Raw genomic sequence first — 13,617 nt, forward strand, 5'->3', positions numbered from 1 at the left:
ATATGCTTCTCCCCCTTTTGTTAGTAAGGACCAAAAAGGTTTGAAGACATAGAGTGTCTACTCGTTCCCATGAGGAGTAGGCGAAGCAACAGGGTCGTTGTTGAGGTCCGGTGGTGCAGAAGAACTCGGTGCAGTGTCGATATGCGGCGAAAATGTAGTTGGTGAAGTAGCATCATCTTCATCATCAATGACTCTGGCATTAACAGTTGCAGCTGAGGAAGAATAGTCAGAGTCTTCAAGTGAGGGAGTCCGACGCAAGACAGCGTTCCTGGGAGGAGTGCAATCAAATTTGAATCTCTTTGAGAAGCCATCTTGTTGAAGATCATCTTCAGAGCTCAGCAGAGTCAGACTCTTCCACGACCGCCGACAGGTTTCGTGCATGACAAAAGCATTCTTGGTGGCAAGGTTGCGAATGCGATTAACATCCACCAAGAGGCTTTGCATCTGACGCTTCAGCCAGTCATGATGCTTATCCTTTTTTTGATGCAGGGCAACGAGAAGCTCTCTGTCATTGAGAACACGAGAACGCTTCCGAGGCCTTTGAGCAATTGTGCTTTCAGTGGCTTCAGTATGGGCATGATGAGTTGCACGTGTATTGCCAGCCAAAGGATAAACACGAGTAGCAGCAAGAACTCCTTCAATGGGTTGAGTGAAACTCTGGTGATCAGCGTTGTGAAGATATATTGGCTCCTTGGCAGGCTCTGGGTAGATGGCTTCAACAGACAGATCAACTTCTGGCAAGAATATGAGATGATTGCGCGCAAAAGGCTGATAGTTGACAGCAGAATGAAGCTTGATGAGGCGCATTACCCACGGAGCATAAAACTTCAGTCCAAAAAGATCAGAGCCAGATGCAGCCAGTTGCCCGATGAAGAATTCTTGAGTATTGAAACTGATGCCATTGAAGATATAGAAAACCAGTGTCTTCATTGCACCTTCTAGCTTCGCTGCAGGAGAATGTCCTTTGACAGGCCAGAGAGTTCGCCTGATGATATGATAAATAGTGCGGGGCAGATACTCTAGGTCTTCAACAAAGAATTTTGTTGGATATTCAGCGTCGCGGGGCAGTGGCTTCATCATGCTCAGCATTTGGCTCATGTTTGGCTCAGGCTTCTGGAAGATGCTCTCCAACGCATTGCGGTGAAGCTGACAACCAGGTTCAAAGAGTTCACCTGGAGTGGGCAGGCCAGTAAGCTCAATTATATCAAGAGCTTTGGCTTCGTGATGTACATTGCCTATCATCCACTCAAGGATCCAAGTCTTCGAATCCCTGTTGTAGCCGCGAATGTGAACAGTTGCATAGAATTGCAGTAGAAGCTCTTCATTCCAATTTTCTTTGTCAGTCACAAACTGTAGTAGACCAGCATCTCTGAAGCAGTCAAGGGCTTCTTCCAAGCAGGGCAGGCCAGCAATGGCTTCGCTGTCTAGACGCATATGGGGAAATATGCGCCATTGATCATAAAGAACACATGAATAGTAACTGCGTTGATGATAGCTCTAGAACCGATCAGATGAAATTCTTGGTTTCGAGTATGGGTTCTTGTTGCTGTCAAAGAAGGTGTTGTGTGCAATGAAGCCATTCACATTAAACGATCCTGGTGAAGTTGCTCTACATGGAAACCTTGGCAGCCTGGGCTGTGGCTTCTGGACCTGAGGCATGTGCTCCACATGATAATCAAATTGTGGTCCGGGAGCAGGTGGAGGAACCAGAATAGGCCAGCGAACCATGATAGGTTGGCCGCGATCAAATGCCAGCTCAATTGTATGAGGCCTTGGAGGGGGCACAGGAGCGTCAGCATTGACATGGGCTTGAAGCTGCACAATGGTTTCAGGTGCAACATTGACTTCAAGTGTAGCATTGGCTTCAGGCACCGTATTCACTTCAGGCGCCACATTAGCTTCAGCCATGACAACTTCATTGGCTTCAGTATTGGTGTTGGTGGCCGCCGCAGTATTATCAACCTCCACTTGAGTAGCTAGAGGGTTGGACACGTTCTCCTCGAGAACAGCTTCTTGGTTGGTAGGGGGTGTGGCAACACGCTCTTCTTCTTGACGGGGTTCTTCTTGGTCATCGGCTGATAAAGCCAGAATGTCTTCCGCAGCTTTGGCTTCAGACTAAGAGACATTTACAGTCGGAGTGGCGTCAGGAAACACTTGTCGTGCCACTGAGTTGTGGTGCTCATCTCCTTCTGGTACGCTCGACAGAGCGACTTGTGGCCTTTGTCCTTTGCGAAGCCTACGAAATGTGGGCGACGCTTTTGGAGAGGGAGATGGCTGGACCACATAGTCATCATCTTCAAGCACCGGAGTGGTGACTTGAGTTGGGGGAGTACTTGGTGATTCTTCTTTCTGAGGGGAGTCTTGAGGGTGATCAGCCCATGAATCATCTTGAGCAATTGGCGTCAGAGGACGACCAATGCTAATGAGTTCGCTGTTCGTGAGAACAGGCGATGATACCATTTGGTTCTCAATCTTAGGAAGGACTTCATCATCATCTACATTGTCTTGGGGACCAATGTCTTCAGCTGCGGTGGTGTCAACAGCTGGAATGTCTTCAGCTTCAGGAGCCTCTGTGGTAGCAGGCTCATGAACTATTAACTAACGCTCTTGGTGTTCGGACGCAGGACGAGCAACTGAGATTGGCTCGACGATAAGGGGCTCTGTGGGAGCAGCCCAATCTTTCTTCTTTGTCTTTCTCTTCTTGGTCGGTGGAGCATCGTCATTGGTGTTCTTGTTCTTGCGCTTTCGAGCTTCGGCTTCGGCTGCCCTTGTTTTCTTAAGTTCCGAAGCAACTGTGGGGACCTTAGGCTTCGTGCCTGTCATACTGGCAGGGAAGACAATGCGAGGTGCTTCCCGCCCTAATGCTTCAGCTTGTGCCACAGCTGGCTTCTTCTTCTTGGCAGCCATCTTGGGGTCGATGCCAGGACGCCCAAGTGCCTTGCGCTTTTCATCTTCATTGTGAGCTTGAACACATTTTGCAGCGGAGAGCTTCATACGTTCTCTTGATCCTTTTGCTGCTTCACGTTTCTGTTGAAACTGCTCTTTGAGGTCATGCAACATCTGCTTGAAGTTTTGAACATCAGCCACGCTGAGCTTGGCCATGTGCTTCTTGAACTGAGCCTTCTCAAAGTCAATTTTTGTTCTTGAGTTCAACAATCTTCTGAGCCAGAGCCAACTCATTTGCAATGGCTCCGTGAAAGGAGACACTGATGCCAATTGGAAGCTCAAGATCATCGATGTTGAGGTTCGGATTTTCAAACCACTCATCAATGAAGTTATTCAAGATGTCCACATCGAAGAGGGGTAGATCGTTCAAGATCTCCGCCTCTTGCTTGCTCTTTATCAGTAGCTCAAGAGCATCATCGCCGAGATCTTCGGCACTTGACAGATCAATGGCTTTGTTTTCATTCCTCAGAACAGTAGCTGGTGTCAGTGCTTGACCAGAAATCTGGATGGGCTTCTTCTTCTTCTCGGTCTTGGAAATGCGAGAAAGATCTTCTGACTGCACACTGGCTTCAGGAGGAGCAGTGGCCAGAGGCTTCTCGCGCGAAGCTCTTGGTGCAGTGGAGGGCTTTGAAGCCTTGGGTTTCTTCTGCTTCTGTGGTTTTGGTGGAGCAGGCGCTTCATCAGAATCAGTGCCGTCCACAGAGTGCTCCACGGCTGCCCCTTGAACAACAATGTGAGTGAGAAGACCGTCGAGGTTGTAGAAGGGCCCGATGACATTGGGATCAGCATCACGTGTGCCATCGGCCCGAGGAGCAAGTGGACCGGGGTTGAAGTCGAGTCCAAAAGCTTTCTTGTTTTTTGCTGCAGAGTCCTTGGCAAACTTGTAGTTGCGCTTGAACAGATTGTCGTCACAACACCATAGCAGAGAAGATGGTCAGCATTCTCTGGCTGTGGTCCACGAACCATGCAAGGATAGAAGCCTTGAGCAATGGCTTCAGTTCTGGACCTGGGTGGAAGATTTTTGTATAAGGTATCTACCCAAGGTCGCTTGATGGCATTCTTCTCGGCATACTCAGCAGTGACGAATCTGTACTTGTACCATTCCTCTGCCCAACATCTTCGAATCCACTGGATTCGAGTCTTGCGTTCACCATAGGTTTCTTCTGGGTCAGTCTTGTACATTTCATACAGATTCAGGTGGCAAATCTTTGGAAGTATTCCCACGGCGCTATCTGCCGCCCTTTCTTGCTGACTTTTCTGTGGCCATGAGGTTCAACCTGAATGGCTTCAGAACTTGCAAGGGCCTCCGTCTGCTGGTCAGACAAGAACTGGCTTCGGGAGAATTGATATGACATTGTAAGAATTCTGGAAATGAATGCAGACTATGAGAACCAAGGGATTCTCCCACGGACATGTACCTGTGACAGCATTAGAGATGCGAGGGAAGGGGAAGAGGTCATATGCATTCTCAGAAGATTTTGACGATAAATCGGTTTGAAGACATTGACCTCATAGCGCGAAGACATTCACTTATATGTTGAGAGTTGGTTCCAGATTTGTACGAATCCAAGAATAGGTACAAGTGAGGAATCTAACTACTTGTGAAGCATAAGTGAATATACTAGGCATGTTATGAGATGCAGAATAGGATATATCCAAATTTGTAGGCTCAGAAACCACTTTTGGTGGAGAAGGATGAATCTATTGGATCAAAAAGGAAGTAAAACTAAGCTTTAACTACCACACGAAGAACTGCTAGATGGAGTAGAGAGGAGGCCGAGCAGTTCGATCTTCCGTGCCCTAACTTGGCAACGGAAGACACCTATGGTGGCGGCGGAGAAGACGAGGTCCACGGCCGGCGTGAGGACGACGTCGGTGAGGTCGCGGCACCTAAGTGCTTCGTCGCCGGCGTCGTCGAGAGCTGGTGGTGGTGCTAGGGTTTGTGCGAGGTGGAGAGGTGGGAGAAAGATTTTGACCGTGATGTGATGTGTATTTATAAGGAGAGGGACAACACAACGCAATTACGCAGGTGCCCCTGGCGGTTCACATCTGAGGGACACGTGGCGAACATGCAACACATTGGAAGTTGTTCCATGTTCCCACGCACGCCTGGACTGGCGGGTGGTCGTTCCGGCTTCTCCGAGTTTCAGGCAATAAGGATTGAGCATTTAAAACAGATTCAATATTTGTCTCTATATCTTCTGCTGACAAGGACACAGAGAAGACATTCGACGGTTTCAATAGAATGCATATGATTTGGATAGATAGAGTTTGAGGTAGAAGCATAGAAGAGGTTAGGGTCCAATCACATTCACTTAGTCAAAAAGATTCAAACGAGAAGACATAGCTATAAGTTAATGTTGTAGAGGACAGAACACAACTATATGTATATATGAGTAAGATCAAATCAACAAAGTGAAGATCAACAAGAAGACAAATCAATGTTGAAGATAAATCAAATGTGAAGACTTAGCAAATGCAACGCCAAATGAAAACACTCCAAACAAAAGTTTGGTGGTGGCGTTACCCACCGTATAGGAAGTATTAGACCCAGACACGGCGCACAATTGTCGTGGCGCTCCGAAGTCAAATTCCGCATTAATGTATTCACACTTAGAGTGTATGTCTTCATTGATTGAAGATATACATTACTTCGTGTGTTGCACATCTAAGTCATCAACATGCATAAGTGTTAGGATGTGTGCCTAATCACAGGACATTTGAGGACTCCAAGATATTTAGCTCACACCGCAACTTGCAAAACCTTTTCTCATCCAAGGGCTTTGTGAAGATATCAGCCAATTGTTCTTCAGTGTTGACGTGAATGATATCAATATCTTCCTTCATGACATGATCTCTGAGAAAGTGATGACAAATTTCAATGTGCTTTGTCTTCGAGTGCTGAACTGGGTTGTTCGCAATCTTGATAGCGCTTTCATTGTCGCAGTAGAGTGGTACTTGCTTCAGATGGATGCCATAGTCCTTGAGAGTTTGCTTCATCCATAGAAGCTGAGCGCAGCAAGATCCAGCAGCAATGTATTCAGATTCAGCAGTGGAGAGAGATACACAGTTCTGCTTCTTTGAAGACCAACAGACAAGTGATCGACCCAGAAAGTGACATGTGCCTGATGTAGACTTGCGATCCACCTTGTCACCAGCATAATCAGCATCCGAGAATCCAACTTGATCAAACTCTGAGCCCTTTGGATACCATAATCCTAGTGTTGGGGTGTAAGCCAAGTATCAAAGAATTCGCTTCACAGCTAAGTGATGCGATTCCTTTGGTGCCGCTTGGAATCGGGCACACATGCAAACACTAAGCATGATATCTGGCCTAGATGCACATAAATAAAGTAAAGAACCAATCATGGAGCGGTGTACCTTTTGATCGAACTCTTTACCATTGGCGTCAGGACCCCGATGACTTATGGTTGGCATTGGTGTCGTGTAACCTTTGCAGTCTTGCATTCCAAACTTCTTCAGGCAGTCTTTGAGGTATTTCTCTTGAGATATAAAGATGCCGTTGCTTTGCTGATGAATTTGAAGACCTAGGAAGAACTTCAGCTCACCCATCATGGACATCTGATATTGCTCTTGCATCATGTGTCCAAACTCATCACTGTATTTCTGATTAGTGCAGCCGAAGATAATGTCATCCACATAGATTTGGCACAATAACAGTTCACCATCATATGTCTTAGTGAAGAGTGTGGGATCCAGGGAACCAGGTTTGAAGCCTTTGCTCTTCAGGAAGTCCTTGAGTGTGTCATACCAAGCTCGAGGGGCTTGTTTGAGGCCATACAGTGCCTTGTTTAGCTTGTATACCATATCAAGATGTTTTGGATCTTCAAAGCCAGGTGGTTGTGAAACATACACTTCTTCTTCAATCTTGCCATTGGGAAAGGCACTCTTCACATCCATTTGATACAGAAGGATGTTGTGATGATTTGCATAGGCTAGCAGTATGCGACTGGCTTCAAGCCTAGCCACAGGAGCAAATGTTTCATCGAAGTCAATCCCTTCAACTTGAGTGTATCCTTGAGCAACGAGACGAGCCTTGTTTCTGACACCTTGACCATGCTCATCTTGCTTGTTGCGATATATCCATTTGGTGCCTATGATGTTGTGCTTGCGAGGGTCGGGACGCTTGACCAATTCCCACACATTGTTCAGCTCGAACTGTCGAAGCTCTTCTTGCATAGCTTGAATCCATTCAGTTTCCATGAAAGCTTCAGCAACTTTCTTGGGTTCAGATATTGAGACAAATGCAAAGTGCCCACAGAAATTTGCTAGCTGTGTTGCTCTTGAACGAGTGAGTGGACCAGGTGCATTGATGCTATCAATTATCTTCTCAATTTGCACTTCATTAGCAACCCGAGGATGAACTGGTTGAAGATTTTGCTCTTGCTGATCATTGTCTTCATTTTGAGCATTGTCTTCAGGTTGATTGGGTGCAGAAATGATAAGTTCCTCTTCAGCCTGAGCTTCAGACGGTATGATTTCTCCAGTTCCCATGAGCTTGATGGATTCACTAGGTGGAACTTCATCTAGCACATTTGGCAGGTGCTCTCTTTGCGAGCAGTTAGTCTCATCAAACCGCACATCCACAGTTTCAACCACTTTATAGTGAAAGAGGTTGAACACTCTGTAAGAGTGCGAATCCTTTCCATAAGCAAGCATAAATCCTTCATGTGCTTTCGGTGCAAATTTTGAGGTGTGATGTGGATCCTTGATCCAGCACCTAGCACCAAATACTCTGAAGTAACTGACATTTGGCTTCTTACCAGTTAGGAGCTCATAGGATGTCTTCTTCAGAAGCTTGTGAAGATAAACACGGTTGATGACATGGCATGCAGAATCAATGGCTTCGGGCCAGAACTTTCTTGGAGTCTTGTATTCATCAAGCATCGTCCGAGCCATCTCAATGAGTGTTCTATTCTTGCACTCCACGATGCCATTCTGCTGAGGTGTGTACGGAGCTGAGAACTCATGAGTGATGCCCAATGTATCCAGGAAAAGGTCGAGGCCGGTGTTCTTGAACTCTGTGTCGTTGTCACTTCTGATGTGCTTGATCTTGACGCCATAGTTCGTCATGGCACGATTTGCGAAGCGTCTGAAGACATCCTGCACTTCATTCTTGTAAATGATTATATGCACCCATGTATATCTTGAATAATCATCAACAATGACGAAATCATAGAGGCAAGCAGTGGTAGTGGGAGTAGAGTAGTGAGTAGGTCCAAAGAGATCCATGTGAAGCAGCTCGAAGGGTTGAGATGTCATCATGATTGTCTTCGAGGGATGCTTGGCCCTCGTCATCTTTCTGGCTTCGCAGGCACCACACAGATGATCTTTCTTGAACTTGACGCCCTCGATGCATACGAAGTGTTTCTTCTTTGCGATAGTGTGCAAGTTCCTCATGCCAGTATGCCCTAGCCTCCGATGCCAGAGCCAGCACTCTGAAGCTTTTGCTAGAAGACATATGGCCAACTGTGGTCCTGCTGAGAAATCTACCATGTACAAATCATCTTTCCGGTACCCTTCAAAGACTAGAGACTTGTCAGATTCCATTAGAACAAGGCAATGATATTTTCCAAATATCACAATCATGTTCTAATCACAAAGCATTGAGACAGACATTAAGTTGAAACCAAGGGATTCAATAAGCATCACTTTATCCATGTGCTGATCCTTTGAGATTGCAACTCTACCTAGACCCAATACCTTGCTTTTACCAGTGTCAGCAAATGTGATGTGACTCTTGTTAGATGAACGTAAGGTTGAGTCCATGAGAAGACTTCGGTCACCAGTCATGTGATTAGTGCATCCACTGTCCATAATCCATTCTGAAGCATGAGGTGTCATATCCTACAGTACAGTTAGGGGGATAGGCTTCACCAAGAGTATTGTGAAGCATAAACATTTGACGCACAAGAGGATTATCAAAGCTCAGATCAAGGTTAGGACTGATAGGATGATTGGCAAGCGATTCAGGAACAAAATACATAGTAAGACCATTTGGGCATTTAATCTTGCGCCTGAGGGAGTCCTGGATTAGGGGGTCCTCGGACAGCCGGACTGTTGGACTATGAAGATACAAGATTGAAGACTTCGTCCCGTGTCCGGATGGGACTCTCCTTGGCGTGGAAGGCAAGCTTGGCAATACGGATATGTAGATATCCTCCCTTGTAACCGACTCTATGTAACCCTAGCCCCCTCCGCTGTCTATATAAACCGGAGGGTTTAGTCCGTACAACATCAACAATCATACCATAGGCTAGCTTCTAGGGTTTAGCCTCTACGATCTCGTGGTAGATCAACTCTTGTAATACTCATATCATCAAGATCAATCAAGCAGGAAGTAGGGTATTACCTCCATCAAGAGGGCCCGAACCTGGGTAAACATCGTGTCCCCCGCCTCCCGTTACCATCCATCTTAGACACACAGTTCGGGACCCCCTACCCGAGATCCTCCGGTTTTGACACCGACATTGGTGCTTTCATTGAGAGTTCCACTGTGCCGTCACCGTAAGGCTTGATGGCTCCTTCGATCATCGGCAACGATGCAATCCAGGGTGAGGTTTTCCTGCCCGGACAGATCTTCGTATTCGGCAGCTTCGTACTGCGGGCCAACTCACTTGGCCATCTGGAGCAGATCGAGAGCTACGCCCCCGGCCATCAGGTCATGTTTGGAAACTTGAACTATACTGCCGACATCCACGGGGACTTGATCTTCGGCGGATTCAAGCCCATGTCAGGTGCGCCACACAATCATGACGAGCATGACCTAGCTCTGTCGTTGGACAGTGTTCGGGAGATCACACCTGCAACTACTCCGGCCCTCAATCCGGAACAAATTGTGCCATCTGAGGACGGGTGGATAGACCCCGCCACGGAGGCCGCACACTCAGTGGCGATAGAGCCGAATACTGACTTCACCTCCTATGAGACCCATGTTGCCAAACCGTCGGATTCGTCCCCGGCCATGGGCTCCGAGCCGCCTGCGTCCGTGCCTAACGAATCCGATTGGGCACCGATCATGGAGTTTACCTCCGCGGATATCTTTCAGCACTCGCCCTTCGGCGACGTGCTAAACTCGTTGAGGTCTCTCTCCTTATCAGGAGACCCTTGGTCGAACTATGTCCGGCTAGAATGGGATGCGGATGACGAAGAAATTCGCTCCCCACCCACCACCCACTTAGTAGCCACTGTCAAAGATTTAACCGACATGCTTGATTTTGGCTCCGAAGACATCGACGGTATGGACGACGATGCAGAAGACGAACAGGAACCACCACCCACAGGGCGCTGGACAACCACTTCATCACATGATATATACATGGTGGATACACCCAAGGAAGACAATGATGAGGAACGGGAGGATGCAACGAAGGATAACCCCCTCGAGAAGCAACCAAAGCGACGACGCAGACGCCGCTCCAAATCCCGCCTCGGCAAAAACAGCGATAACAGCGCAAGAAAGAGTGAGACCCCGGTCGACTCCAAAGCAACAGAGTAGGACGAGCCAGCGGACGGAGAACATAGTACGGAGCCACTATCCGATCACGGCGATGCCGAGGGTAGAAATCATCAACCCGTCTCCGGAGAGGAGAATAGTCCGGATGACGATGCACACATCATCCCGGAAAGGAACTTGGAACAAGAGAACCTCCACAGAAGGCTTATTGCCACCACGAGGAGTCTTAAGAAGCAGAAAAAAGGCTTAAGGCCGCGCAAAATACACTCATCAGTAGATGGAACAAAGTGCTGGACACTGCGGAAAAGTACGGTGGCAGTCGCCACACAAAGAGTTACCCAAAGCCAATCTACTGCCTGAATTCGATGACGAGGCCTTAGAGCCTACACAGCCGAAAAATAAAACGGCCGACCGATCGGATCGACCACCTCGTGGCCGCGATAGGGCGGCTAACGAGGCCGCACATAAGTCAACACACGATTCACGTGAGGACCTACATCAAAATGCCGGCATGACCAGATCCATCTACGGGTCTAGGAAGCGCGCTCTAGCGCAGAATCAAAACCGAACACTACAACCATCCGAACGCCACGATACATCCAAATACAGGGGTGCTGCACAAACCCTATGCTTCACCGATGAGGTACTGGATCATGAATTCCCAGCGGGATTCAAACCCGTGAACATCGAGGCATACGACAGAACGACAGACCCTGGGGTCTGGATTGAAGACTTCATCCTCCATATCCATATGGCTCGCGGAGACGATCTCCACGCCATCAAATACTTGCCCCTCAAGTTGAAAGGACCAGCTCGGCACTGGCTGAAGAGCCTCCCCGAAAATTCCATTAGAAGTTGGGAGGTGCTTGAGGATGCTTTTAGGGCTAACTTTCAGGGGACCTATGTCCGACCTCCGGACGCAGACGATTTAAGTCATATAATTCAACAGCCCGGAGAGTCAGCCCGAAAGCTTTGGAATAGATTTCTTACTAAGAAGAACCAAATCGTCGATTGCCCGGACGCCGAAGCCTTAGCAGCTTTCAAACATAGCGTCCGAGACAAATGGCTCGCCAGACACCTTGGCCAAGAAAAACCGAGGACAATGGCAGCCCTAACAAGCCTCATGACCCGCTTTTGCGCGGGCGAAGATAGCTGGCTGGCCCGTAGTAGCACCAGCGACCCAGGCACATCTGAAGTCAGGGATGGCAATGGAAAACCACGACGCAGTAAAAGCAAGCGTCGAAATAACGAACACAGCCCAGACAACACGGCGGTAAACGCCGGATTTAGGGGCTCTCGACCCGGTCAGCGGAAAAAGCCTTTCAAAGGCAGCAGAGATGGACCGTCCAGCCTAAACAAGATTCTAGACAAATTATGTCAGATTCATGGCACCTCCGATAAACCTGCAAATCACACCCACAGAGAATGCTGGGTCTTCAAGCAGGCCGGTAAGTTAAACGCCGAACACAAGGGGAGGGAAACACCAAGTGAAGACGAGGATGAGCCTTGCCAGCAAAGCACTGGGGGACAGAAAAAATTCCCACCAGAGGTCAAAACAGTGAACATGATTCATGTAACAAAAAGAAGGAGCAAACATGCACTCCGAGACACATGCGCCGTAGAGCCCGTCACCCCTAAGTTCAACCCTTGGTCGGCCTGCCCGATCACCTTTGATCGCAGGGATCACCTGACAACTATCCAGCACGGAGGATTGGCTGCCTTGGTGTTAGACCCAATTATCGATGGATACCATCTCACCCAAGTCCTCATGGACAGCGGCAGTAGTCTTAATCTGATATATCAGGACACAGTCCGCAAAATGGGGATAGACCCGACAAGAATCAGCCAAAGCAATACTACCTTTAAGGGAGTAATGCCAGGCCCAGAGGCTAGCTGTACGGGCTCTCTAGTACTAGAGGTTGTATTCGGTTCTCCCGACAACTTTCGAAGTGAAAAATTAACCTTCGACATCGCTCCATTCCGAAGCGGCTATCAAGCACTACTCGGAAGAACAGCTTTCGCTTGTTTTAATGCAGTACCGCATTATGCTTCTCTTAAGCATAAGATGCCCGGTCCATGGGGCATCATCACAGTTAGCGGAAATATTGAGCGTTCCTTACGCGCGGAAGAACGTGTGGCGGCTTTAGCAGCCGAACACTAAACGGCCTCTCCAACCAGAATAAATGATCGGTCGTCAAGACCGCGGACACGGCTAGACGAGTCCGGCGCATCACTAGCTATAACAGCTTAGATAAACCTGAGATTGGTTTGATGGTTATACCCCCATAGGCGGTACTAGGGGCTTCCCGCATGTAAAAAGGACTACAGTTCGGCTCGACCTTACTTATCTTGAATTTTAATGGTTTATTGAGAATAACCAATTTTTCGCACGACAACTTTCACCTAAATTTTTCTCTTTTACAGATGATAACCGTGCTACACCCTTCCAGGATACGGCACAATGGAGACACAGGCGCGGACGTGCAGCAGGGCCCCGCTCAAAGGTTTCTTTTTAGATTAAGACCCTGTGTAATCCTTTTTTACTGTCTCTTGTTGCTTCACATCCTCCGGATACTCAGTATAACCGAGAGGGATGCTGACGTTATTGGCATTTCGCTATGTTAGAATAATGCACATACCTGGACACTCGGGGTTCATTATCAAGGGCGTTACTCAGCCCGGTATATGTTGTAAAGACCGAATACCTTAGGGAGTGTTCGGCGTCGCGAGTTTGGCCTTATACGCATCAGCTCCGAATCATGTCTTTGGTCAAATGTTGGGTTTGCCCGGCTCCCGTGTTTTGCTACCTTACGTTCCGCTCTATCGGCTAAGGTGGCACCAGGAGAACTACTGCGATTGTGCCCTGGTTCATCCGGATGAGCACCTCAGTAGAGAAAGCCGAAAACTGACTGTCATGATAAAGCGCGAGACTGGTCAACCACTCGATGACTTAGCGAAATCTTCGGGATTCCTCCGCATTAACGAAGGGCCGGTTTTCCCGGTCATGTACGCATGCGTCCCGTAGTCGGATGAGCGCGGAAGTACCAGGGGCTATATAGTAGCCCCACTGTCAAACTCCTATGGTTAAGTGAAAGTGTTAAAGCAATATAGTCCGATTGCCTCGTTCGCCGTGCTACCACCTCCTTAATGGACCAAGACGTTGGATCAAGTGTGAACACGCGCTTTTGCAAACA

This window comes from Aegilops tauschii, chromosome 5 (genome assembly GCF_002575655.3).
Source record: "Aegilops tauschii subsp. strangulata cultivar AL8/78 chromosome 5, Aet v6.0, whole genome shotgun sequence".
Taxonomy (NCBI): Eukaryota; Viridiplantae; Streptophyta; class Magnoliopsida; order Poales; family Poaceae; genus Aegilops; species Aegilops tauschii.